This window comes from Chionomys nivalis, chromosome 1 (assembly GCF_950005125.1).
Source record: "Chionomys nivalis chromosome 1, mChiNiv1.1, whole genome shotgun sequence".
Lineage (NCBI taxonomy): Eukaryota > Metazoa > Chordata > Mammalia > Rodentia > Cricetidae > Chionomys > Chionomys nivalis.
In genome coordinates this window covers 30,239,653-30,266,492 of record NC_080086.1, presented here as the reverse complement: position 1 = coordinate 30,266,492, position 26,840 = coordinate 30,239,653, and the positions used below count along the sequence as shown (strand labels likewise).

The following is a 26,840-nucleotide window of genomic DNA, read 5'->3' as shown; positions in this document are numbered from 1 at the left end:
TCAGATGACAGAACCACTCCACTAATGAACTCACAGCAGCTGCGGCTTGCCTACACAAGATTAAACCCGTCAACATTCTAACATTCAGTGGGGAGGGCTTTCGAAAGCCCTACACATGCCCTTAACTGAGGGGCTATAAACAGCTGATGGCTTCTGGAAGAAAAGAGAGTCAGCTTTCTTTAGGGGTACAGTCCACTTTAGCTGACCATGTTCCAGTGTGTGGCTCAACTCCCAGAACGTATATGGACAACACAACTGAACAAGAGAGAGAGAGAGAAAGAAATTGGAGGGATTAAAATCCATAACCTGAGTTTCTTATATAAAATGGCTTTCCCATAGACTTACGCACATCCACCATTATATTTTAAGTCCTTTCTGGTCCCATTAATAATATCTAACTAAATGTAAACTCTAAAAAATAATCTGATGTTTATTATATTTAAGAAAGTGGCTGATAAGAACAGTTTTTTGTTTTGCTTTGTTTTGTTTTGTCTGAGACAGGGTTTCTCTGTATAACAGCTGTCTTGGAACTAGTTCTGTAGACCAGGCTGGCCTCGAACTCCCAGAGATCCACCTGCCTCTGCCTCCAGAGCGCTGGGATTAAAGGCATGTGCCACTGCAACCTGGCCGATAAGAACAGTTTGTACATGTTCAATACAGATACAGAAAAAGTATTTTTTTCTAAATACTTTTTATCATTGGTTGGTTTGATCTAAATGCAGAATCCTCAGATCCAGTTCAACTGTGTTCACAACCCCATCCATCCTACACAATCCCCTCATCCTGCAGAATATCAAAAAGGAACTCTAGATCTAGAAAACATCATAATGAGTGAGGTAACCCAGACCCAGAAAGACAAATATCATGTGTACTCACTCATAAGTGGCTTTTAGACATAAAGCAAAGAAAAACCAGCCACAATTCACAATCCCAGAGAACCTAAGAGGACCCTAAGAGAGACATACATGGATCTAATCTACATGGGAAGTAGAAAAAGACAAGATCTCCTGAGTAAATTAGGAGCATGGCAACCATGGAAGAGGAAGGGAGGGGAGCAGAGAAAAATATATAGCTTAATAAAAACAATAAAAAATATTTTAAAAAAATTTTTAAAGAGGAATGTTACACACCAAAACCAATCACTTAGCATTTCACAGTTCTCCAAGCCCTGGCAATAAATCATTATTTCATACCTTCTTTCTGCCTATTCTGGACTTTTCATATACATGGAATTAAATGTGACCTTTTAGGTGAAAGATTAACAGCAGAGGGTGTCAAACTTTTTGCTATCTAAGCCATTTCACAACACTCCAAATACCACTTTTCATGTATGGTCTCAATGAGTTCTCAAAATAGAACAACAAAACTGAATTCAAGCCTGGGCACTACCATGCCACCACAAAGCTTCTAAGTCATAAAAAATATAAAATGTCCAACACATAACCCCAACCACAGATACACTTACTCTCTTACTCAGAATCCTGTAGTGTATCCAAAGTTAATATACATCCACACATAGTAACTGTATGGACCCTTGAATTCTCACTCTTCCTACAAAAGCCTGGAACGATCAGTAGCAATCTCTTCCTCGGTCCTAACAGGTGGGAGACAATAGCTCTCTACAACCAAAAACATCTTCCCAGAGAAAACACCAAATACTCCTAAGACAAATGGAACTAGGAAATGCTTTAACAGCAACATGTTAGAGTAACCTACATTAATTATAATTGAATAGGCTCATGTAATGTGCTATGAGACATTTACAAGAAGATGCAAAATGTAACAGACTACCATTAGCTAGTTAAAGCACTGCCATTAAAATTCTGGCCTAACCTCAGAGACACTAGACTAACCTGCTGTGCTAGGTTATATTCCTCAGTAATTATCATTTATTATCTGAAAATGAGTTAAAAATTTTAAACATTGTATTTAAATTTTTTTTTTTTTTTTTTTTTTTTTTTGGTTTTTCGAGACAGGGTATCTCTGTGGCTTTGGAGCCTGTCCTGGAACTAGTTCTGTCTGTTTGTTTTCTCAAAAAGCTATAAAATTGCTAGGGTCAAGAAATATTCATTTTAAGTTCTCTGTAAAAAGATTTAAAGATCATACTGAAGTACAATTTGGCAGAACTAAAATTTGAAATGAACTACCATTTTAAAAGGAAATTTCAACTTTTAATTTTTTTATAGCAGTGGAGATTGAACCAGAGCTTGCACATGATAAGCATGAACTCTACCACAGAGCTACAGCTCCAGTTCATAAGTTTTGCCTTTTTGCTTGTGTTTTAAGACTGAATCTCATGTATTCTAGTCTGTCTAACTTGTCATGTAGCTGAGAATGGTCTTAAAGTCCTTATGTTCCTCCTTCCACTTTCCAAGCGCTGGGATTACAAGCATGTACCATCATGGCCAACATCTACAAGCTTCACTTTTTAAAGTAGTCTTCATGTTTAATAGGTCCCAAGGTAAATCTTCAATGATGCTCATTACTGTATCATTTGTACCAGCAAGAATGTAAATTTCCAACAAGAAACTGGTTTAAATAAATCATGTTATTTCTAAACCCTAAATATGCTTATCTTTACCTGACATGCAAAGACATTTACAATATACTATAAAATTGAAAGGTAAGTTGTGAAAGAATGCATACAATACAATCACTAGTATACAAAGTGATGAACATGCATGTGCCTACATACACACAGGTATAATTCCAACCCTTGGGTCACAAGTGGCCAAAGCTAGCTAAGAATTTTTCTGTGATTTTTTTGCATGGATGTAATGTTTGCATGTGCATGGATGCATGATGTGTATGCACACAGTTGGAGAGGCCATATGTTGATATGCTATCTTTGATTACTCTCTTCCTTATATACTGAGGCAGGATCTCTCACCTGAACCCAGCTCACTGAATTGGCTAGTCTAGTTAAGCAGTCTATTCCAGGGATCGTCTGTCTCCAGAGTTCTGGGATTAGAGGCAGGTGGGCAATTACCTGGATGCTGGACTCCAAACTCTGGTACTCATATTTGCATAGTAAGCACTCTTTCCTGCTAAGCCATTTTGCTAGTTCCTTCTGAAATTCTTGTGATTTGATGGTGTAACTCTCAAGGGTAAACTTTGGAGATGACAGTGTGTGGCAATATCAAAAGTATAACAAAAATCTGGGCCAGTGAAGACACCTCACTGAGTAAAGGTGATTTCCACCAAGTCCAACAATTTGAGTTCAATCTCAGAGATATGGTAGAAAGAAAGAAATGACCCCAAGTTGTTTCCAATGGCTACACAAAAAATAATAAAAAAAAAAAATTAAAAAACTGTTTTGTTAGAAAAAAATCATCTGGTAGGCTGAGGCAGATGCTGAGAGTTGAAGGTCAGTACCAGGTACAAGACAGTGCCTTGTCTAACAAAATAAGAAAGCATTATTTTCATCGGGTTTTTTGTTTGTTTGTTTTGTTTTATTTTGGCTTGGCTTGGTTTTTTGTTTGATTTTTCAAGACAGAGTTTCTCTGTGTAATAGTCCTAGCTGTCCTAGAACTCACAGAGATCAGACTGCCTCTGCCTCCCGAGTGCTGGGATTAAAAGTGTGCACCACCACCGATCTGCTATTGTTTTTTAAAAATCTCACTATAAACTAAAACATTAAATAAGGACCATTCAGCACTAATTTTCATGGTAATCAATGACCAATGACAGAGGTCTGAACAGTGATTGCTAATATTTCTACGAACAGTAGACTTTAAAAAAAGAAAAGAAACTTACACATTAAAGAAAACTTACATCTTTGTTCCACTTTCTACATGCAACTTAGTAAAACTAGGTTTGTTCAAGCCATGTGCCTGATTATTCAAGCTTACCCTGACTCTTCAGTATCTACTGGAGACTGGGAACTACATACAGCACACTGGCTAAAGCACCACCACAAGGGTATAGCAACATGAAAGAGGGTCTCTGGTAGGAACAAAATATGGAATTAAAGGGGCAATCATAATACTTGCCACTGTTATCATTTCTCCCTTTTAGAAGGGTTAGTAATCGGGTGGATTACAGGTTTTAATAATTCTTATCAGTTAATCAAGTTAATTGTAAGTTCTATCAACAGTCTCACCATGACAAATACATTGTCAAACAGATACTTAGGAGTAAACAGTGGTTAAGCAGGCCCTGGACTTCTATCAACAATCTGCCACTCGGACAGGGGAGGCAATCTCTAGGTTGTGGAGCCTCCCTTAACTCTAGGCCTCACGTACACCATCATCTTTTAGAATGCTAAGATGTTCAATTGCAACTTTAATTATCTTGCATTTTATACCAAATTTCACGCTAAGTAAACTAAATCATGAGCATGGTGTAGTGTGATAAGGGCATGACATCCCAGCTACTTGGGAGACTGAGTCAGGGGAATAACTCGAACCCAAGTTAGACAAGAGCAGCTTGGGCAACTTAATAGTAAAACCCTGTTTATTTAAAAAAAAAATGAAATTTAAAACCAGATGCACCTATTCACAACTTCTTATCCATAAACCCAAATTCCAAAATCTCACAAAATACAAAACATTTGAAACTAATCTTGTGGCCTAACTAGGCCTGTGCCAAAATGGAAATAGCAGTATCTCTCTGTTGAACTACAAAGCCACAGTCCCTGAAACCTGCCTTACAATTACATAGGGGCAGGAGGTGGCTCGGGACCTATGAGCTCATACTGCTCCTTCACAGACCACAGCACCCACACCTGCAACTCAAAACTACCTGTAACTACAAGTCCAGGGAAAGCCAATTTCTCTCTCCTGCCTCTCGTTATTGGCCACTCATCTCTTTATTAGACCATCAGGTGTTTTAGACAAGCACAGTAACACAGCTTCACAGAGTTAAACAAATGCAACATAAACAAGAGTAACTCACCTTAAAATAATATTTCCCAACAATGAGTGGCACAAAGACCAAAGAACCGGCTCTTTGGCTGCTGTAAGCGATAAACTGAGTAAATCTAAAAAGGCTCATCTTATCCGGTCTAGGCTTGACATCAACAATGATAAAAACTAACAGTTCTCTCTGAGATGGGAAAATGGCAAGAACATCTCTCATCACCTTTCTATGAAACCAAATGCTAGAAACCCTAGCCAGAGAAGGAAATAAGGGGTACCAGAATTGCAAAAACAAAACAGTACCAATTTAAACATTATGTAATGTGGAAATAAAAGAGAATTTATGATTAAGTTATTAGGCTAAGGCTGGCAAAACTTAGAAAAATACAGCCATACTGAAAATTCAATTTTGTCTCTATAGAGCAATAGGAAACAGAAAATAAATTTTATTTCAAAATTCTCTTTACAACCAGACTCCCAGCACTAGAGAGGCTACAGCATGATGACTGCCATGAAATCAAGATCATCACAAAATGAAATCATCTCTACAAAGCATGACCCCATCTGCAAGAATTAAATAATTAAGCCATACATGGTGCACACTCTAATTTTAGCACTCAGGAGACAGGAGTAGATATCTGAATTCTAATCTAGTCAGGACTACATAGTAAAACCGGGGTGGGGGAGATACATTTATTATTTATTAATGAATAAATAAAATTATTTAAACAAAAGCCAGGCACAGTAGTATATGCCTGTAGTCCCAGCTATTTGGGGACAGGAGGCTGAGATGGCAGGCTAACTGGGAGTTAAGGCCAGCCTGAACAACATTGTGAGACCATGTCTCTTAAAAAATAATAATACAAAAAAATCTATTTATAATAGCATAAATATAACAAAAGATGAGTAAGAATACTGCAAAAGAAAAGAACTACAAAGCATTACTGACCCCGATGTAGTGGCTCACCCTGCAGTCCCAGTTTTCTGGCAGCTGAGGTAGGAAGTCAGCCATAAATCTGAGGTCAGCCTAGGCTTACAGCAAGACAATAAATGTCTCAAAAAGCAAACAAGCAACAAAAGCAAGTAAAGCATTTAGGGATGACCTCTGCTTGCCAGCAAGCCTGATAACCTGAGCTCAATCCCTGGAACCCACAAGGCAGAAGGAGATAACTAAGTACTACAAGTTGTCCTCTGACCTCCTTAAGCTCTCCATGGCCTCTGTCTCTGTCTCTCATACTCGCCAACAAATAAATGTAATTTTAATTAACTAAGAAATGAAAAGTAACAATGGAGTCACATTTGACAATTCAAGACTCCACATCATGAAGAAACGATTTTACCCAACTTGTAAGTCCAACTAAATTGTAATTTAGGACCTCACCTTCCTTTTATCTTTCGAAGGAGTTCATGTGTACATGTATGTATAAGTGCAGGCACAATCATGCCTTGACCCATTTCACAAATCAGAGAAAAACCTCAGGTGTCTGCTCACCTCCCACCTTGTCTAAGACCCACCCACTGCTGCCAGCACCACAACTCCTCTTTTTTTTTAAGGAGATATGGGTTCACATAGCCCAGGCTAGCCTTGAACTCACTATACAGCTGAGAATAACCTGGAACTCTGATCTTCCAACCTCTACCCTGAGTTCTGCAGTCTTACACCATCGTGCCCAATTAAGAAGGTGCTGAGCATCTAACACAGGGCCTCAAGCATGCTAGGCAAACACTCGACTATATCCACAGCCCTGGATGTTTATTTCACTATGCTACTGACTGAGCCTAGAGCATCAAGCATACCACATGAGCACTGAAACACTCAGCTGTCTATCCCCAGGACCCTCAATAAAGTTCTGTTTTGTTTTGTTTTGTATGAGACAGGGTTTCTCTGTGTAGCCCTGGCTGGAACTCACTCTATAGACCAGGCTGGCCTTGGCCTTGAACTCTTAGAGGTCCATCTGCCTCTGCCTCTCCCGCTTGGATTAAAGGAGTGCACCCCCACCTCATACAGTTCTTAATCTGGCAAGCTGATTCCAACTTTGAAATAAAAAGTCCACAGGCCCAAAGTAAAGAAGAAATTTCATCGTTTTATTAAGTTAAAATTCAAATACCATTTTGTAGTATATGTTGATAAGTTTTAGTAAGTTTGTACAGTTATACAACCATCATAATGCTTAAAATACTTCAACTAACACAAAAAAGCTTCTTATGCCAGGTATGTTGGTACCCACCTATAAACCCAGCTCTCAGGACGCTCAGGCAATAGGATATAGGTTTTGAGGCCAGCTTGGGTTACACATTGAGTTCCAGGTCAGCCTGGGCTCCAAAACAAGGAGGAAGAGGTAGGTCCTATATTCATTTTCAGTTAAACCTCAGTCTTATCCCTTGACCCAGCCACAATTCATTTGACTGACCTTTCTATAAACTTCTCATAAATAAAATTATAAGCCAGTTATTTCTTCATTTAACATAATTTGAGACTATTTATAATGTCTATTCATTTTTATTGTTCATCAGCTCACCTGTTCCCAAATTTTGCTGTTGTAATTAATATTGCTGTGAATTTTCACATACAAATCTGTGGACATGTTTTCATTTCCTCTTTTGTAGACACTACTTACAAAAGTTAAGGGCAGGCCGGGCGGTGGTGGCACACGCCTTTAATCTCAGGACTTGGGAGGCAGAGGCAGGCGGATCTCTGTGAGTTTGAGACCAGCCTGGTCTACAAGAGCTAGTTCCAGGACAGGCTCCAAAACCACAGAGAAACCCTGTCTCGAAAAAACCAAAAACCAAAAAAAAAAAAAGTTAAGGGCATATAGTAAATATGTTTGACTTGTTTTCATAATATCTGCCATGTACAAGAATCCCAGCTCCCCCACTTCTTCACCTGCACGACCCCACTCTTTTGATTTTAGCTCTTCTGAGGGTGTGGGTGGTTACCTCACTGTGGTGTCCCTACTAATGACCAATGGTGGTGAGTAGCTTTTCCAGGTGCTTATTACTATGGTAGGGAGCTATTCAAATCTTTTGTTCACATCTGGTGACTTGTTTGTCCTAGTAGAAAGAATTCCTTATATATTCTAAATGAAAGGGGGCTGGAGAGATGGCTCAGCAATGCAGAGTGCTTACTGCTCTAAGAGAGGGCCAGAGTACCGACTACCACTCACATCCGGCCGCTCACAAACACCTGAAACTCCAGCGCCAAAGGACCCGATGCTCCCTTCTGGTCTCCATGTACTAGCACATACACACATAGAAACAAAATACAATCTTTTAAAATAAGAATAATGCTCCAAATAAAAGATACAAATCCTTTATCAACTATATGGTTTGCAAGCATTTTTCTCCCACCTGTCATTTGCTTTTTATTTTGTTAGTGACAGCTTTTAAGAGTAAAACTTTTAACTTTTTGGTTTTTATTTTGGGGGGAACAGGGTCTCTCTATATAGCTCTGGCTGTCCTGGAACTCACTTCGTAGACCAGACCAGCCTCAAATCACATCTGCTGCCTCTGTCCTCTTTCCCATTGCCCCAAGTGCTGAGACTAAAGGTTTGTTTCCAAACCTGACAAAAAAAAAAAAAAAAAAACCCTCTGATAAACATCCAATTGTCTTATTTTCTTATATGAGTTATGCTCTTAACCGACTATCTAGGAAACCCTTGCTGGGCATAGATGCATCTGTAGTTCCACTATGAAAGGGAAGATTACTTGGGCTTTGTAATTTAGCATCAGCCTAGAAAATATACTAAGGACCCAAAAATCCATCTCAAGTAAAAAAACAAAATCCTGGAAGGAAAAAGAAAGCAGCCAGGGGTAGAGAAGCAGCAGAGCAAGCAGAACGATTGAGCATGAACTACAACGACATACATCTATGAGTATAGTGGCACCCAATACTTTGTCTACTGACTTAAATACTAACTGAAAACATTCTTTCCTCGCTCAGCAATTCAGAATTTCTCCTATGATGTAAAATTTGGGGTTCTTTTCTTTATCTTGTATATGCTGATATCCAATTGTTCTAGTACTTTCCCCCACTGAACACCTCAGCACCTCTGTCAAAAATTAATCAGCTGGGTCTGGTGGCACACACCTTTGAACCTAGTGGCTCGGGAAGAGAGGCAGAGGCAAGTCATCTACACAGAGAGCTCCAGGATAGTTAGAGCTACATAGAGAGACCCTATCTCAAAAACAAAACAAAACAACAACAACAAATTAACCAGAATATAACCAGCACACAAGAGACATCTGTGCACTCGTGTTTATAGTTATGGTATTTATAGTAGCAAAGATATGGAATGTTCATCATATAGATGTTTATATTAATCACCATAGAGCGGGATAAACTCATGTCATTTGCAGGAAACGTGTAGAACTATGTCCTAGTTTACTGCTCTGCTGCTGTGATAAACACTGACCAAAAGCAACTTGGGAAGGGGAGAGTTGATTTGGCTTCCACATCACAATCCATCCCTGAGAGAAACTAGAGCAGGTATTCAAGTAGGATCCTGGAGGCAAGACCTCAGAGCATGGAGGAACACTGCTTACTGTTACTCCTCATGACTTGCTCAGTCTGATTTCTCATGCCACCCAGGACCACCTACCCAGGGTGGCTGCACCCACAGCGGGCTGTGCTCTCCCACATCAATCATTAATCAAGAAAATGCTCCACAGGCCACCAATCTGATGGGCATTTTCTCAACTGAGGTTCCCTCTTCCCAGATAACCCTAGTTTGCATCAAGTTTTCAAAACGTACCCAGCACAAACTGAATGACACCTTGTCACCTTGTTATATAATATAAACCAAATAGAAAAAAAAGTCTCCTGTTTTTCTTTCAGATGTAGAAACTGGAGGGGAGGAGGGATGACACAAGAGTAAAAGGCGGTAACAGAGGCTGTGGTGAGTGGGGAGACTGAAAAGACAGAGAAGGTAGTAGAGGGAGAGAAAATATGATCAAAGCAACACATTGAACATGCCATAATAAAGCTCATTAATTTCTGTCACTAATACAGGTTAATAAAAAAAGATGGCCTGTTCAAGAAAATGACTAACCATAAATGTGTGGATTTCTGAACTTTCTAATCTGTCTATTTCACCTAGATATATATGTATGTATGTTTGTATGTTCATTCCTATACAATTCCTACTGTCCTGATTACCAACCATGACAGTCATTGATGGCTACGGAGTGTCAAGCAAACAGTCTGGAAAAGCAAGAGGGACGCTTCTTATACAAATGTTAAAACTGACCCTAAGGGGCTGGATAGATGGCTTAGTGGTTAAAAGCATTGCCTGCTCTTCCAAAGGTCCTGAGTTAAATTCCCAGCAACCACAAGGTGGCTCACAACCATCTGTAATGAGGTCTCGTGCCCTCTTCTGGTCTGCAGACATACACACAGACAGAATATTGTATACATAATAAATAAATAAATATTTTTAAAAAAAAAAACTGACCCTAAGGCTACAATCACTAAAAGAGGCTGGCAACAGCAAAAAAAAAAAAAAAAAAAAAAAAAAAAAAAAAAAAAAAAGTCCTATTTTATGTTGAGTCAGTAAGAAGGGGAGAGATCATCAATAAAGGATGCTAAGAAAGTGAGGCAGTCATGTTGGGGAGGTAACTTCAACACCTAACTAAAACTATACAAAAGCCAATTTTACACAGATCTCAGGAAGGTGTAACAATAACACCCTCAGAAAATAATATAGAGAATGAAGTGATGACCACAGAGTGAGAAAGATTTCTTAAACAAAACATAAAAGTGATTAACAATAGCAGCAAATATTGACTGGACTGTAAGAAATTTGTTTTTTCAATAAATGCCACAATGGGAACGAAAATGGAAAGCTACTGAATGAAAGGAAATATTTACAATATATTACAATATAAATAACCAGAGCTCAGATATTAACAAAATATATTACGAAATCCTGTATATTAATTTAGAAAGACACTCAAATAGAAAATTGAGCCAGACATTTGAATAAGCATTTCACAAAACAGATGACCTAGTGACCAAGAGACACAAGATATCTCAACCTTTCTGGACATGGAGATCACACCTATAATCCCAGCAATGTCCAACATAGCAAGATAACAAATTCTAGGTTGTGCTGAGCTATATAGGAAGGCCCTGTCTCAAAATGAACAAACAAACCAGGCCTATAATCCCAGAACTTGGGAGGTGTAAGATCAGGAGTTCAAGGTTATCTTGAACTACAGAGTGAGTTAAAGCCGGCTGGGCTACAAATATCCCCAAATTAAAAAAAAAAAAAACAATCAAATAAAAAATAATAAAGTATAGTATATTTATATAACAGAATACTATTCAGCAATGAAAATGAACAAATCTCAGCAACTCATAATTAAGTGCCTCAAAATGCTACGTCAAGATTCCAGTATGAATCCATACAGATGAAGTTGAAAAATAAAAAACTAAACCTTGAAAATCTGGGAGTAGAGAGATGACTCAGTAGTTAAGAGCACTGACTGCTCTTCCAGAGGTCCTGAGTTCAATTCCCAGCAGCCACATGGTGACTCACAAGCATCTAAAACGAGATCTGGTGCCCTCTTCTGGAGTGCAGGCAGAACACTGTATACATAATAAATGAATAAATCTTTCTTTAAAGAAAATCTATACAGTAGTCCCTTTTGTTAGGAAAAAATCCTAAGAGGGGCGGCTCCGCAGGTGCAAAGAAATCCAATTAGGTCAGATCAAACCGAATTAAAATTCCCATCTTTTTCACATGGCGGGGAGACAGGAAAGCAGGGAGCACATGCAAACCCGGAACCACTCTCTTCTGGAAGCCCACTTAAAATACCCTGTGGGAGTGGTCCTGACGAGGGAGGGATCCGGACCTGGCATGCTGGGATTTGGAGTCCAAACTAATGCAACTCCCAGGCCAGGGGGCTGGGATGGATGCCAGGAGCTGGGGCTACGCTCCAGACTTAACACCTTTAACATACAGTTTCATTGTCTGTGGTTTCAGGTACCAAATGGTGGGTCACAATGATAATATTAAGTGAGAAACTACAGAAATAACCAATAAGTTTTAAAATGTATGCTAATTGAACAGCATCAAAATATCTCATGCCATCTACTTCATTCTTCCCAGAAATCTATTGCATCTCTTGGTGACTTTCTGGATTATCAGATCTACTGTCAAGGTGCTGAGTCCAAGTAACTTTTCCAGAGTAGCCTAATACTATGTCTCAAAACCTGTGTCATTCCTTCAACGTATCTCATCAAACAGGCACTGTAATCATTTCACATTATCATAATACGGATTGGACATAAAACCAGGGTGGTGGTACAGACCTGAGGGAGGAAGATGACAAGTTCCGACCAGCCTGGACTATCTAGAGACCTTTTATTTTCACACACAAAAAACAGGGATAGTAACCCGGTGTGGTGATACACACCTTTAATCCCAGCACTTGTAAGGCAGAGGTAGGCAGATTTCTCAATGGATGGATGGATGGATGGATGGATGGATGGATGGATGGATGGATGGATGGATGGATGTTTGGGGTGAATAGAGTTTATTAAACTTATTAAGGTAAATAGGTTGGTTAGATGTCCACAAACTCATTATATAACCCAATGTGCCCTCCAACTCCTGTCTCAGTTTCTTAAACGCTGGCCTAATAGGTGAAATCAACTGCGCCTGGCCTCAGTAAGGTCTGTGTTAATGTCTCCCCACAGAAGAGGCAGCCTGCATGAGTCCTCTTTGAGCCAGGACAGTGGCTGTGTCTTTATAAAGGATCAGAGAGGGAAGAGTAAAAAGGGCTTCTAGAAGCCGGGCGGTGGTGGCGCACGCCTTTAATCCCAGCACTCGGGAGGCAGAGGCAGGTGAATCTCTGTGAGTTCGAGACCAGCCTGGTCTACAAGAGCTAGTTCCAGGACAGGCTCCAAAGCCACAGAGAAACCCTGTCTCGAAAAACCAAAAAAAAAAAAAAAGGGCTTCTAGAATGGTGACCTAGAGGGTGACAAGTGTTCCACAATTTGTTAAACTATACATTTGTTTTAGCATTTTTCTACTTTGTGTGTTTGGGTGTGTACGTGTGGGTACAGGTGTGTGTTTATATAGGTGCAATTGTATGTGCACGCATATAGGCCAAGAGTCAATTTCAGGTATCACTTCTAAGGAGCCTTATAATTTGAGAAAAGGTCTTTCATTTGGTCTGGGCTCACAATTAGGCAAAGCTGACTGGCCAGCCTGCCCCAGGGACTGGTCTGTCTCACAACACCCTGACCCATGCTGGAATGAATGACAACCAGAACCACCATGCCTGGCTTTCTCACAGTGTTGTTGAGCTACAACTGAGGTTTTCATACTCGTACTCCAAGTACTTTATACTAAGCTACCTCCCCAGTCCTTATTTTTCTACTATAATTGGTAAATTATATTATACAATAAAATGAAATTTAAAGTCTAAACTTTTATTTCCCAAAATAGTTTCACAATAATAACACAAATGTTAAACTTAAGGCATTCCCACAGAACATGGGTTAATTCCAAATACAAGGGCTTTCAAATAAAACAATGAGGGAAATGATATATCCAGAGGGTGGTAAGGTGAAATTGTCTATTCATCCCACAGTATACCACATAGGGTGGAAGAACATAGGATTAATTCTATCAGCTGGTGAAGCACTAGCAGTGATAGTGTAAGAGTAACTGTCAAATCACTGACAGTGTCACAAGTTCATAAGCCCAGTACTAAAAGTGCTGAGGCAAGAGGACTGTGAGTCCAAGGTTTGCCTAGCTACACAATGAGACTCCATTTCAAAAAAAAAAAAAAAATGAAATTAAATAGTTATCTGTAATTGTACCGGCGTAAATGAAGGCAGACAGAAATTATAAAAATATTTTCAGCTTTAATTAAGGACTCACAGAACGCGTGGTTCCAGCGGAGAACAGGAAAGCAGAAGAGAAGGCGGGGAGCACGCCCATAATCTTTATAAGTAAAAAATATCCTCGGGGGACCCCGCCCTACAAGCAAGGTGATTGGCTGGATCTCCCCTAAAGTTATCCTTCTGAAACACACCAGATCATGTCTACTAATTCAAAGTTTCTAGCATCCCAGGGTGGTGGTGGAGATAGAATCAGGCGGATCTCTGAGTTTGAGAGCAGCCTGGTCTAAGAGTGAGACCATGAAGTCTGCCGTGGTAGCCAGTTTCCAACATGGATAATCTCTGCCTTCATGGCGTTATGAAATCCCATCTTGTGTGTGTTGGATCTAGACACAAACATGTAATATACAAACTACGGCAAAAGTGACAGCACACCACTTGCAAGATTAGGTTAGAAAGCACTGTGGCTAAATCTGCCCTTCCCCTCCAGAGCTCTTGATCCAAAAGATGCAAGGTGCCACTGTTATAAGTGCACCTGTAATCGTACACAGAGATCTAAATGGCAAGGGACTGGTTTATTTGCCCAGCAAACAGCCAACAAAAACCTGCAGCCTACCGGCAGCCATGCATACGCTCCTGGAAACAGAACCTCCTCCAGTGAAGCTCGAGATCACAGCAGCCTCACTCCATACCTCTACAGCCTTACCAGTGACCCTGAAATCAGAGGCACCAAACACAACCAGACTTCAGACACAGAGTCTATCAAATAAGAAATGTTCCTTATTTTAAATTTGGAGGTTATTATGTAGCAATAGACCACTGCCAAAGGGTTAAATACAAGGACAGAAAGAGAAAAGTCACTGGCTATGTTCATGTGCTATTTTCAGTTTCAGGGAAATCATGAAGGCACAAAAGAAAAATCACAGAAGAAACGGAAGAGTGCAGTAAATGTGGACAACCCTTCCCAAAAAGTCTGGCTAGAAAGCCAGGATGGTAACTCCAGCCTGGAATACCTGCATTTGCAAAGTGCAAGGAAGAGAGAGGACCAGGTCATAGTGAGTCTGAGGTCAGACAAACTGGGCTACATGAAACTCTGACTCAAAAAAAAAAAAAAAAGTTGTTTAATTTATTTATTAAAAAAATAAAAGTCAAACTACAACAGAGTTTGGCAGCAAAGCTGAGAGCAACTTAGAACAATAAAATATGGACAGGTGAAGTTTCTCAAGAAGAAACATTTTATGTTAAGAAATGGTAAGTACCCAACTGAGAAAATAAACTTTTTTGAGAAGTCTGCTAAAGTTCTCCATTTCTTCAAAATGCTCTCAAATACCTCTCTGCCTTAACCTAAAACTGGCTTCCCAATCAGGACAGTTCTTGTCACTTGGCCTTTTTCAGTTTCTCAGGCCACACTCAATTCTGAGAAATGGCCTTTAATAGGCCTTTAATCCTACATCCTCATGAAAATCCTTACTCGACTCTCGCGCTATTCAGCCAAATCTTCTACCACTCCATCCTCACTGACTGCTGATAATCATCAAGATGTATAGGTACCAAATTCACAGTGGTCACTATGCTCCAGCTACCACACCCACTTCACCCTGCTCGCTTCAATACACACATGAATGAGTCCTTTAACATCAGTTCTTCAAGCTCTCCATCCTCAGCGAGCAACTCTATTTTCTGGTCCAGCCATTCAATCACTTATGAATTCATTGGCTTGTACTGTTATCCATTCATTCATCAAATACAGTAACTACCTATTATTTGCTCAGCAGAGAACACATGACAGATACTCACTGTCCTGATGAAATATAGGTCTTTTTTCATATTTTCCATAAAGACAGCATGAAAAGATATAGCTGAAATCCAGTGTATAACAACCACATTTCTTTTATTTGTCAGTCTAGTAACCATATCATTCTATGAAACTGGTATTGTCTGATTTGATTCAATGAATCTCTGTGAAACCCTAGTGATCACTACTTCCCTCAATAAGAGTTCGAATAGTCTATTCTAAAATAAAGCCGGAGTTCATCATTAGACCAGAAAATGAAATATTTAATGAAATTTTAGAATGACTAAATGGCATTTACTTGCAAGGAATTTTACTGGTAAGAAAAACAAAAACTAGACATGGTAATGCATGCCTGAAATCCCAGCACTTTGGAGTTGGAAGTAGGACTGTCACTTGGTTCCTCTTCTTTCCCCCAGGATATCTTGTAGTTTCTTTTAAGGTAAGGACCATTAAGGCAGAGACATTTGTCAGCTAGCTAGTGCATCCCCAAAAGAGCACCTAGAACCATACTAACTCCATGACAGGATGAACAAATAAACAAATCAGTCCCGCGGCTCAGAGGTTTAGATCTCTTCTCTGCCTAATTCGCTCTTGATGCTCTCAGTACTACACAATTCTAAATACCAGGTGGAAATTGCTCACTTGTCCTGTTGCTTACTTTTCCTGAACTCCAACTCACCCCAACTTCCAGAATTTTCCCGAACATGTTTCAACTGCTATCTTCATTTAGGTTATGGCAACTGTGTTCTTCTAGCTGTTCAAGTAAAAACCACACTTATTCTTTATAATTCTATTTTGCTTGCATACCATATTCAATCACTACAACTTATCTACCCTTGATATATACTAAAAATCCAACCACTTCTCAACATTTCATTTTGCTATTACCTTGGTCAGCGCCATTCCCATCTGAAACATCATAACACAATCTCTTGCCTAGTGTCCTTATTTCTGTCTCCCACCCTGTCCTAACACCCCAGAGAGGTAGCAACCATTCTTCTAAAACACAAGTCAGAGTCCGTGATATCAGAGTATAGTGCTAAGAACTCCACACTGGCACCCTACGTTACTCTCAGTAAAACTCAATGGCTTATAAACCATGGAAATTCCCACCCACTACTTATACTTCTCTCTCCATTTCTGTTTGTGATCTGAAATGTCCCCCAAGGATTCCCATGTTTGAACACTTGGTCCCCAATGGTGGCACTGTTTGAGAAGGTTGTAGAACTTTTAGGAAGGAGAGCACTGAGAGAGAAAATGGGTCACAGGGGGAACAGTGACCCTTTTTACAGAAGTCTAGACCCACTTTCCATTTACTCTCTGCTTCTTGAGCGCAAACATGTGATAAACCTGCTTCTGGCTCCTGCCACCATGCTCTCCCTTCCCCTGTATCCCTCTGGAACTATATACAAATCCTGTCTCCCTGAAGTTGCTTCTGTCAGAATTTTTTTTTGGGGGGGGGGGGTGCAGGAGGTCACAGTCATTACTGGTTTAATAAATGGTGAAAAAAACACATTACCTATCATCACTCCTAGGGCATCATCACGGACATGAAAACCACCCTTCAGAAAAGCTGGTCAGGATATTTAACATAGCAACAGGAAAAGAACTAAGGCAATACTTATTAACACCCATGTATGTAATTCATTCATTTACTTATTTAATCATCTGTCTCCTCACCTAGCATAAATGCTCCATGAGAGTTCAGGTTTCTGTCTGCCTTGTTCCTTGCTAGAGTCCTAGCACCTAACATAATACATGCTCAATGAGTTGTGGTTTTTTTTTTATATTACATTGTTTATTTTGTGTTTTTGTGTGGACGGGTGCAGGTGTGCCACAGAGAGCATGTGGAAGCCAGGCGACAACCTGTAGGAGCTGGTTCTCTCCTTAGACCACGGATCTAAGTCCCAGGGACTCATCAAGTGTTCAGCTTGATTAACCTTTTCCTACTGAAACAGCTCCCAGCCTTCAATCTGTGTATTTTAAATGAATAAAAAAGTAATGCTCAAGGAATAAAGTTCAGAAGGTGTTAACAAACAAGCTAATTGTGTGCCAGCACTGTTCTAGCTACATTAACCCATTTACCCATCCTAAGAGGTGAAATACTATTGCTATTATTCTAATTTTTCACAAGAATTTAAACAGAAGTTAAAGTTAAGAAATTAAGGTTGGGGAGATGGCAACAGTTAAGAGTACTTATTCTCCTACAGAGGACGCAGGTTCTGTTCCTAGTACCTACATCAGGCAGTTTACAACATCTACAGCTTTAGTTCCAGAGAACCCAATGCCCTCTGGCCCTCTGCACACCTGTGATATACAGAAACTCATATATACACCACATACACATAAATAAAATTATCTTATTTTTAAAAGAAATTGCAGTTAAGGCTAGTTATGGTGGCATACACTTCAACCCTGGCAGTCTAACCCCAGCACTCAGGAGGAGAAGGCAGGCGGATCTGCGTTCAAAGTCAGCCTAATCTACAGAACAAGTTCCAGAACAGCCAGGACTATACAGAGAAATCCTGTCTTGAAAAAAAGAAAACAATTAAGCTTAAGCAGCAATATGCCCTACACTATACAAGGCAAGGCTAGGATTAAACACTCTAATTCCAGAATTGACACTCCAAAACATGGAAAACCTCAAGTGCCATACAATTCAATTATATTCCACATAATCATAGCCCATCGCTCTCAAAATAACTAATGTACTACTTATTTGATTACACATAGCACTTTGTTCTCTGCTCTTTCTCCATCAGTGGCTCTGATATCTTATAAATAAAATGTATTTAACAGCTCTAAGACTCCTTCCTACAAAGGGCATAAACAGTATGAAACAGCAGCTGTTCCTGTGAAACCCTTCACCTTTAAATTTCCAGTTTGAACCTGGATTACAGGACTGATATAACTGTGACTTTAATAGTAAGGAAAAACACACTTCAATGGACTCAACTACAGTAAGATAGGGAATAAGAAGCAAACAGCCTTTTAAAAAAAAAACAGACAATCTACACTGTAGTTCAATCAGGCCTAGAACTCACTATGTAGCCAGGCTGGTTTCAAGCTCAAGGCAATCCTCCAGTGTCAGTCTCCTAAGCACTGGAATCACAGGTTATTTTATTTTTAGTTATGTGCACAGGGTGTAATGATGTGAATGTGAGTGTGGTGCCCAGGAGGCCAGACAGGAAGTCAGATCCCCTAAGGCTAGAGGCAACTGCAAGCAGCCTGATGTGTGCTGGGAACCAACCTCAGGTCCTCTAGAAGAGCAGTAAGCTCTCTTAAGTGCTGAGCCATTTCTACAGCACCCAAGTAATATGTACTAATTAATAAAATGCAGAATTTTTTCAGATACACGAAATTCTAAACTGGTTTCTAAATTAAATTATTTCCATCTCTGACACCTATCAAATTACACAATTTTATTTCTACAAGAATCACAATTCATTATCATGTAAACATTAGTATACGCACCCAAGTTTCACCCAATATCTTTTTGGGTTTTGTTTTCTTCAGTGCTGGGGATCAAACCTAGAGCTTTCCTGCATGTTAGGCAAAGAAACTACACACTAAACACATATGCATTCCCAGCAGCCAGTATCTAAATCTTCAAAACTCAAAACTAGCCTGGCATGGTGGTGAATGCCTGTAATCCCAGTACTCGGGAAGCATAGGCAGTCAGATTTCTATGAGTTAAAAGCCAGCCTTGTCTCCATAGTGAAACCCCATCTCAAAAATTCCAACAAGGGGAGGCAGTAAATATGTGGGGTTTGCTCCTAGCTAATTTAAATCACAAGTACTCACTGTACCAACCAATTATTCAATGTCTACATAGAGATCATTTAATCTTTAATTTTATGACTATAAATTGAACTATACACTTTATCAATTAACTATCATAGCCTCATTTCCTACCAGTCTTTACAAGCAAAAGTTTCTCTAGTAGATCAGCACCTGCTCCTGAAGCGAACATGGAGAACAGGCAATGATCTCCAACTACTGAAATAACCTACGTATTTCTCTCTTGGGTTACAGAAAAGTACTCTTTTGGCCAAAATAAATCAGGCAGGTATTAGGAAAGTTACTGTTTTTAAATTTCATTTTCTGGTAGTTTCCCCTTCTTCCATAAGTGAACTGACTATGCCTCTCATTATATCATAATATGTATCTATCAAAGGGCTTGTTTACTGAACAAGAAATAGTTTAAGTCACAAATGATAAGGAATGTGGTTACTACAGTCTAATAAGAAGCACGAATCCAGAAGACTTGGGTCTATTGTGCTCAACTGTGAACCACTGATGTGAACTGGAGAACACCAAAGACTGTTGTTCACTCTCAATAACATCTCCCAAGAAAAGTAAGACACATTCTCCCACAGGATACAAGAAGAAGCACAGTTTAAAAGCATTTGACACTGACAATATTCCTTGAAAATGGAGGGACCCACATAATGAAAAAAATCCTATTTCATTTTGAAAGTGTTTAATGAAGACTGCAATAAAGCCAGGTGTGGTGCCACGTGCCTTTAATCCCAGCACTTGGGAGGCAGAGACAGGCGGATCTCTGACTTGGAGGCCAGCCTGGTCTACAGAGTGAGTTCCTGGACAGCCAGCATTACACTGAGAAACCATCTTGGACCTGGCGGGAAAATGTAAAAAGAAAAAAAGAAAAAAACTGCAATAAATACAACTGAAAATGAAAAATAAAAGCAATCTTCAAGAAAGCCAGTCATAGTAGGTCAGGTCTGCAGTCTCAGCATTTGGAAGGCTAAGATAGAAGAATCACAGTAAGCTGGAGGCTAACCTGGAATAGAGTGAGCCCTTGTCTTAAAAGAAAAATACAAAAAAAATAGGGACAGCCAGATAACTCGACATGTAAAGTGCCTATGGCACAAGTCTGACAACCGATCTGATCCTAGCAATAGCAATACACAGTGGGAGAACCGAGTCCCAAAGGCTGTCCTTTGACCTCAAATCTGGAGCACGCCACACACACACACACACACACGCCCATATTTTTTTTAAACCCAAAAATAATCACCCCCAATGAATAAATACAATAAACACAAAATGTATCAAGGTCTAGAGAGAAACAAGGTGTAAAAGACAGCTGCACTTTAAAACATTTAAGCGATTTTCACACAATTAGCTCCAACAGAACTATTAGTTTGTCTTATCCACTCAAAGCAATCAACCACAACCACCTGCAACTATTACTCTGAAATGTGACTGACAAACTACCTGAGACCCGGGCCTTCCTTTTCTTCAAGGGTCAGCTTAAAAATTAAAAGTGGTACAAAGAGATCAAGCACAAGAGAAGGGAGTGGGGGGGGGAACGCAGGAAAAATAAACTGGAAGACAGCACTTTTAAGAGGCTAAGAGTAACGACACATATTTCCTCATGGTTGCTTCAGAATGAAGTTGTCTAAACATCAACATCTTCTTTCTTGTGTGTGAAACCAGAGACACTCAGGCTGACAATTTACCTACCCCAAATCAACGCAAAGGTACTCTCTTCCTTCGGTGAATTCCACTCAAGAACCAAAACCTAAAGTGGCAATGTGAGATCTGCTTCAATAGCCTCTATAGCTACCTCCAGGGCAACATCCCCGCTTCATTTTCCTCTTGAAATACAACCTTTCTTCTTCTTCTATATCACCAGGTCCAAAATAATAAAAAAGATCATCTTAAACATTTTACATCAGATCCACCTTGGCCGCACCCCAATATCCCCAAGATTCCCTGTCTCCCCACATCATGCCTCCCACCTCCGGGTCTCGGAGCGCCAGAAGCCCTCCACCTCCCACAGCGGAGGTCCCCGCCGCCAGCTCCTTCGCTCCCGCCCAATCCCGGAGCTCCGCAGGGCGCGGCCGCCGGTGGGCTCGGGTGCGCTGGGGCGGGGTCCGCTCTCCCGACCTCCCCATCCTTCCCGCCCCCACCCCCGGCCTGATCCGGAGGGGGAGGGGTCCCGAAGCCTCACCTACGGCTCCGCCCCTCCCCAGGGGCACTCTGCCCTGCCCAGCCAGGGCCGGGAGCGCCGAGCCCGGTAGGAAACGGCAAATGCCTCAGCGCCGGCGACCGCCGGACAGCTCGAGGTTCCGCCTGACGCGCGGGCGGCTGCCGACGGGGCCGCCTCACTCTCCTCAGGGCCGCCGCTGCCGCTGCCGTTGCTGCTGCTGCCTCCCGGACACCCTGCCGCCGCCACTATCACAGCCGCCGCCGCCGCCGCCGCCACCAAAGCCACAGCTACAGCACGACCGGCGCCCACGACGTCACCACGCCCCGCCCTCCGCGCACACCTAGCCCCGCCCCCTGGCGCCCGCGCGGCATCAGCGTCCCGCCTCCCACCCTCGCGAGCCGCCGGGCTTTCCCTAGTCCCTCCGGGAAGCGCCTCCCGAAGCGGCTCAGGGGGACCGCGCAACAGGATCGTGAAGCGCGGCGCTTCGAGGCCACGAAGGTAACTGGGCGCCTAGGCAGAGTTGTGCCGCACGTAGAGCCGCCCCTTACAATCACACACCCACGGCCCAGAGTCCACAGGACAGCCAGGGCCGCGAAGGCGAGCAGGGAAGGTGCGGGCGAGGAGGGGCGGCGTTTGTCTCCTCCTGCTTGCCGTAGGACGTGGACTGCTGGAAGCCCCAGGAATGGAGTGGCCTTTCCCAAACCTGGAGTCGCCCCGCCCCCTGCTTGGCAGGCCCGTTACCCGAACCCTGGGATCGCCGCCACCTTAGGAAATAACTCTGGGCTTGTCACTTTGAGTCACTGCTGCCTGGACACCCTTTGTCCAAGAGAAGTTAGCTTGCCCCTCACACTTGACTTTTCGAAATGTGGCTGCGGAAGGCAATGCTCTGAGTCCTCGGGGCTGGCTAAGCGGTCATCATAAAGACCCTCTCCTCAGTAGGTGGCTTTTCCGCAGCTATGGTGCCAGGGAGGAAGAGCGTGGGCGGAACCTGGTGTCCACATGCGGTGCATGAGCTGTGCCAAAAGCTTCACCACGTTGCCTTTTTTATTTAGCCCTCACACCAAGCAAGGCGAACGAACTACGAAGCAGCTGCTGCCTTATTTTAGACAACCCAGTTTTTTCTGGTGCTGAATCTCAACCTTTTCCTTTTGTCAGGTGCAGGCAAAAGTACAGAGGTGGAGGCAACACACAGGCATTAATTTTAAAATGTAGATAAGCTATCTCTAAGCCAAAAATCTAAAGGTGATGTGAATTATACTCATCCCCATAAGCTAATTTAAAATGCCTTTGAGATGAGAGGAGTTAAGACTCATCCTTAAACTCCCACCATCATAATTAGCCATAAAAATCCATTGACATTTTTCCCCATCCACCGTAGCATTCACGTTCATTCACCAAGTTCTGTAGTGAGGATTTGTTTGTGTTATAACAAATAAAGCTTGTCTGAAGATCAGAGTACAGGCCAGGCAGTGGTGGCACACACCTTTAATCCCAGGACTAGCAGAGGTAGAGGGATCTCTGTTAGTTCAAGGCCGCCCTGGGCTACACTGGATTGTATCTGTCTGAAAGGGAAACAGCACTCTCAAAAAGGTGATCCCAGCACTAGGGAGGTGGAGACTGGAGCGATATGGATGGGCTGAGAAAGGAATGTAAGGCAAAAGGTATGGGAGCTCAGTGCAGTCTGAGGCTTGATGGAGACAGTTGCAGTTTGAGGACAGGATCGCCCTTTCGGTCTGAGCATTGGTAGAGGTGAGAACTCTCTAGTAGCTGGCCACTCTGCTTCTCTGATCTCTCAGCTTTCACCCCCTAATATTATTAAGACCAACTAGAATTCGTCCTACAAAATAATTCTGGGGTTTTTGTTTGTTTGGTTGGTTGGTTTTTTAGACAGGGTTTCTGTCCCGGAACTAGCTCTTGTAGACCAGGCTGGCCTCGAGCTCGCAGAGATCGCCTGCCTCTGCCTCCCAAGTGCTGGGATTAAAGGCGTGCGCCGCCACCACCACCAGCAGCACAAAATTCTGTTTTGTCCTTCCCAGACTCTCTAATGTTTCCCTCCCAAAATGCACTTGGATGATTACAGTCCTTGGGCATGCGGAACTAACTCCCCTTCAGTACGACTTCTAATATACTACAACCTTTTGTTTGAGTGTGTGCAGCCAGTCAAGGTGACTGTTGAGCGTCCAGAGATGAGTCTTCAAAGACTTCATTTCTGAGACTGGGAAGATGGACTCTGTGGATGCAAGCACTTGCTCTGCAAGCATGAGCACCTGACTTTGAAGCCCCAGAACCCACATAAAATTTAGGCATGGCTTCGAATGTTTGTAACAGCAGCGCTGTGGAGGGAAGACAGGCTAATCCCCAAAGGTTGACGATAAAATGAACTTGTGATTCGGTGAGAGACCCTGTCTCAAGGCAATAAGGCAGAGAGCAATAGAGGAAGACAACTGATGTCCTGCTCTGGCCTCTGCACATGCACACTCACCTACACACGCACACACATGCCTGCACACACTCAGACAGAAACTGAAATTGAGATTTCATTTCTTAGATATGTAGGTACTCACCCATGAAAAGCCATTCTTCATTGACTGTTTCTCCAGCTACCTCTCTGCGCAGTAAGTATAGAGAAGTTTGCCTTGCTACAGGTGGGGATGTCCTGGAGCTCACAGCAGTAGCGGCTTCAGTCCCAAATGATGATACTGCAAGCGTGCGACCCTCAGTGCTCTCACTGTGCTTTATGCTGGATTGGCACCTGGCCCCCTTCTTTTTTTCCAGTTTCTCTATTTTGGTACGAAAATATCTATTCTGTGTATGTCCTGCCATTGTTTCCTGGAAGCATGTAACTTGTCTGATTCTTAGCTGGAGAGAATTTTTGCCTTAGGATGACTCACCCCAAGTCTCACCCATACATAACTTAGGTAATACAGACTGAGTACCTCTTACCTGAAATGCTGGGACAAGAAGTGATTCAAATTTTCTTTTTCTTTGTTTTGTTTTATTTTGATTTGTTTTGTTTTGGGGGTGTTTTGTTTTGTTTTTGAGACAGGGTTTCTCTGTATTCCTGGCTACTCTGGAACACTCTCTCCTGTAAACCAGGCTGGCCTTGAACTCAGAGATCTGCTTCCAAAGTGCTGGGTTCTGTCCTGGGAGTGAGAGTAGATACTGGCATACACATAAAGAGGTATCTTGAGGATAGAACCCAAGTCTAAACACAAAATTTATTTCATATATACCTGTTTCAGGAAATATGTCCTAAAAGTCATTTCATACAATAGTTTTAATTTTTGCATAAAGTATGGTTTTATAATGTGAAATTTTCCACCTATGATACCGTCTTGATAGTCCAAAACTTTCAGCTTTTGCAGCATTTCAGATTTTTTTATTAAGAATGTTTAATATCTCTTTATCTTGTTTTAATTTGGGGAAATTTTTTATTAGTTGTTGTTTTTTTGCCCCCCCCCCACACACACACACAGGGTGGGAATCTCACTGTATTGCCTAGACTGATCTCGAACTACTCCTACTGGGCCCAAATGATACCTACAACCCTTAGCCTTCCAAATGCTGGAACTGCAGGCTGGTGGCACCCCATTTAACCTGTATTTAGTTAGGTGGAATTGTGGATTTAGAGTCCGTGTGAACATGGATGCTCCAGTGGCATGGGTAGAATACATTTTTCCTTTGAGGGGAACATAAATCTGGATGATCTGGAGGACAAAGTTGTATGGGTTGAATTAGGGTCCTTTGAAATTAAGATTTTAATCTTCAAAGAGGTCAGCTTCGGACTGTGCTGTGGCAACTCTAACCAACTAGTAGAGACATGATCAAAAAAAGTAGGAAAAAAGTGTGTGTGTGTGTGTGTGTGTGTGTGTGTGTGTGTGTATGTGTGTGTATAGTCCCGTGCCTATAGTTCCAGCACTCTGGAGGCTGAGACTTGAGTATCAAATCAGCATGTGCTAAGTAGTGAACCCTGTCTCAAAATAAAATGAGGCTAGGGGAGCCTACAGATAAATGGAAGGACAATGTGGAATTAGGAAACAATTTGCAAACATATCTCTCCCATATCTAGAACTCGACAATAGAAAAACAACCCACATTTAAAGAATAAAAGAATAATCTGAATAGATATTTTTCCAAAGAAATCCAAATAGCCAAAAATAACTTGAGAATTTGCTCAACGTCTTTAATCATTAGAATTAGTTCTAGGCCAGGCAGAGAGAACAAAACACTGTCTCAGCACTTAGGAGGCTGAAGTGGCAAGATAACCATGAGTTTGAAGCCGGGCTGGGCTACAGAGTGAAACTCAGTTATCAAAATAGTAGATGTAGCTCAGCAGCAAGAAGCCCTGAGTTCAATACCCAGTACTAAAAGCAACAGTGTAATCTAACAAATAAAGCTTGCCTAAAGATCAAAGTGCAGAGCTAAGCCACTAGTTAGCCATAAAGGCCAGGCAGTGGTGGCACACACCTTTAATACCAGGGAGACTGAGGCAGTTGGATCTCTGAATTCAAGGCCACCCTGGGTCTAAAAGAGGTACAGAGCTCACACAAAGGTGATCCCAGCACTAAGGAGGTGGAGACAGGAGTGGTATGGCTGGGTGGGGAGAGGAATACCAGGCAGGAGGAGAAAAGTGCTCTTTGCAGTCTGAGGAGATAGTCTAAGGGCAGGGTCGCCCTTTCAGTCTAAGCACGAGTAGCGGTGAAAACTCCAGTGGCTGGAGTTCTGATCTCTCAACTTTCATCCCTGATAGGTGACTCCAAATTTTTATTATTGAGAGCAGTTATAATTTGTGTTACACAGCGACAACAACAAAGCTCTCTAAAAAGCTGTGCTCATCATTAATGCATATATCTCGTGTGAAAACTAAGTACATGGCCCTTTCTTGTCTGTGCGCAGGTTGGAAATAGAGCTTTTATTGAGGGTGAACACACATCCAGTTAAAATTAAGACCTATAGCCAAGTCATGGTGGTAAACACTTCTAATCCAGTCACTTGGGAGGAAGGCAGAAGAATCAGGAGTTCAAGGCCACCAAAGCTCCAGAAGAACCCAACCATTTAAAAAAAAGTGTAGTCTATGATTTTGTAATCCCAGGACTCACAAGGCTGAGGAAGAAGACATAGAGTTGAGGCGTATCTGGGCTAGATGGTAGACTCTATCTAAAAGTAATAATAATAATAATAATAATAATAATAATAATAAACAAAAGTTGATGATGGTATGTTAACAAATTGGTAGAAAACTGATTATGAGCGAGAAATTCAAATGTTTGCCAGAATTACTAAAATTTGGACCAGCTCAGTGGATAGAGATGCTTGCTGCCAACCCTAACGATCCGAGGTCGAGCCCCAGGACCCACATCATAAAAGGAGAGAACC

The 26,840-nt window shown here is 41.6% G+C and overlaps 1 protein-coding gene across 9 annotated transcripts in view; it reads right to left on the bottom strand.

The window, feature by feature from the left end:
• The window catches only part of Erc1 (ELKS/RAB6-interacting/CAST family member 1), a 365,559-nt gene extending 343,806 nt beyond the window's left edge, over positions 1–21,753 (bottom strand). For 8 of the 9 annotated variants that reach the window (XM_057764045.1, XM_057764072.1, XM_057764063.1 and 5 more), the window contains exon 1: positions 21,486–21,753. The gene's annotated coding sequence lies outside the window, so the exon portion shown is untranslated. Of the gene's footprint in view, positions 1–20,995; positions 21,020–21,485 lie in introns of those variants that run through there. The other variant, XM_057764054.1, reaches the window with a different exon arrangement.
• Positions 21,754–26,840: the final 5,087 nt, after the last annotated feature.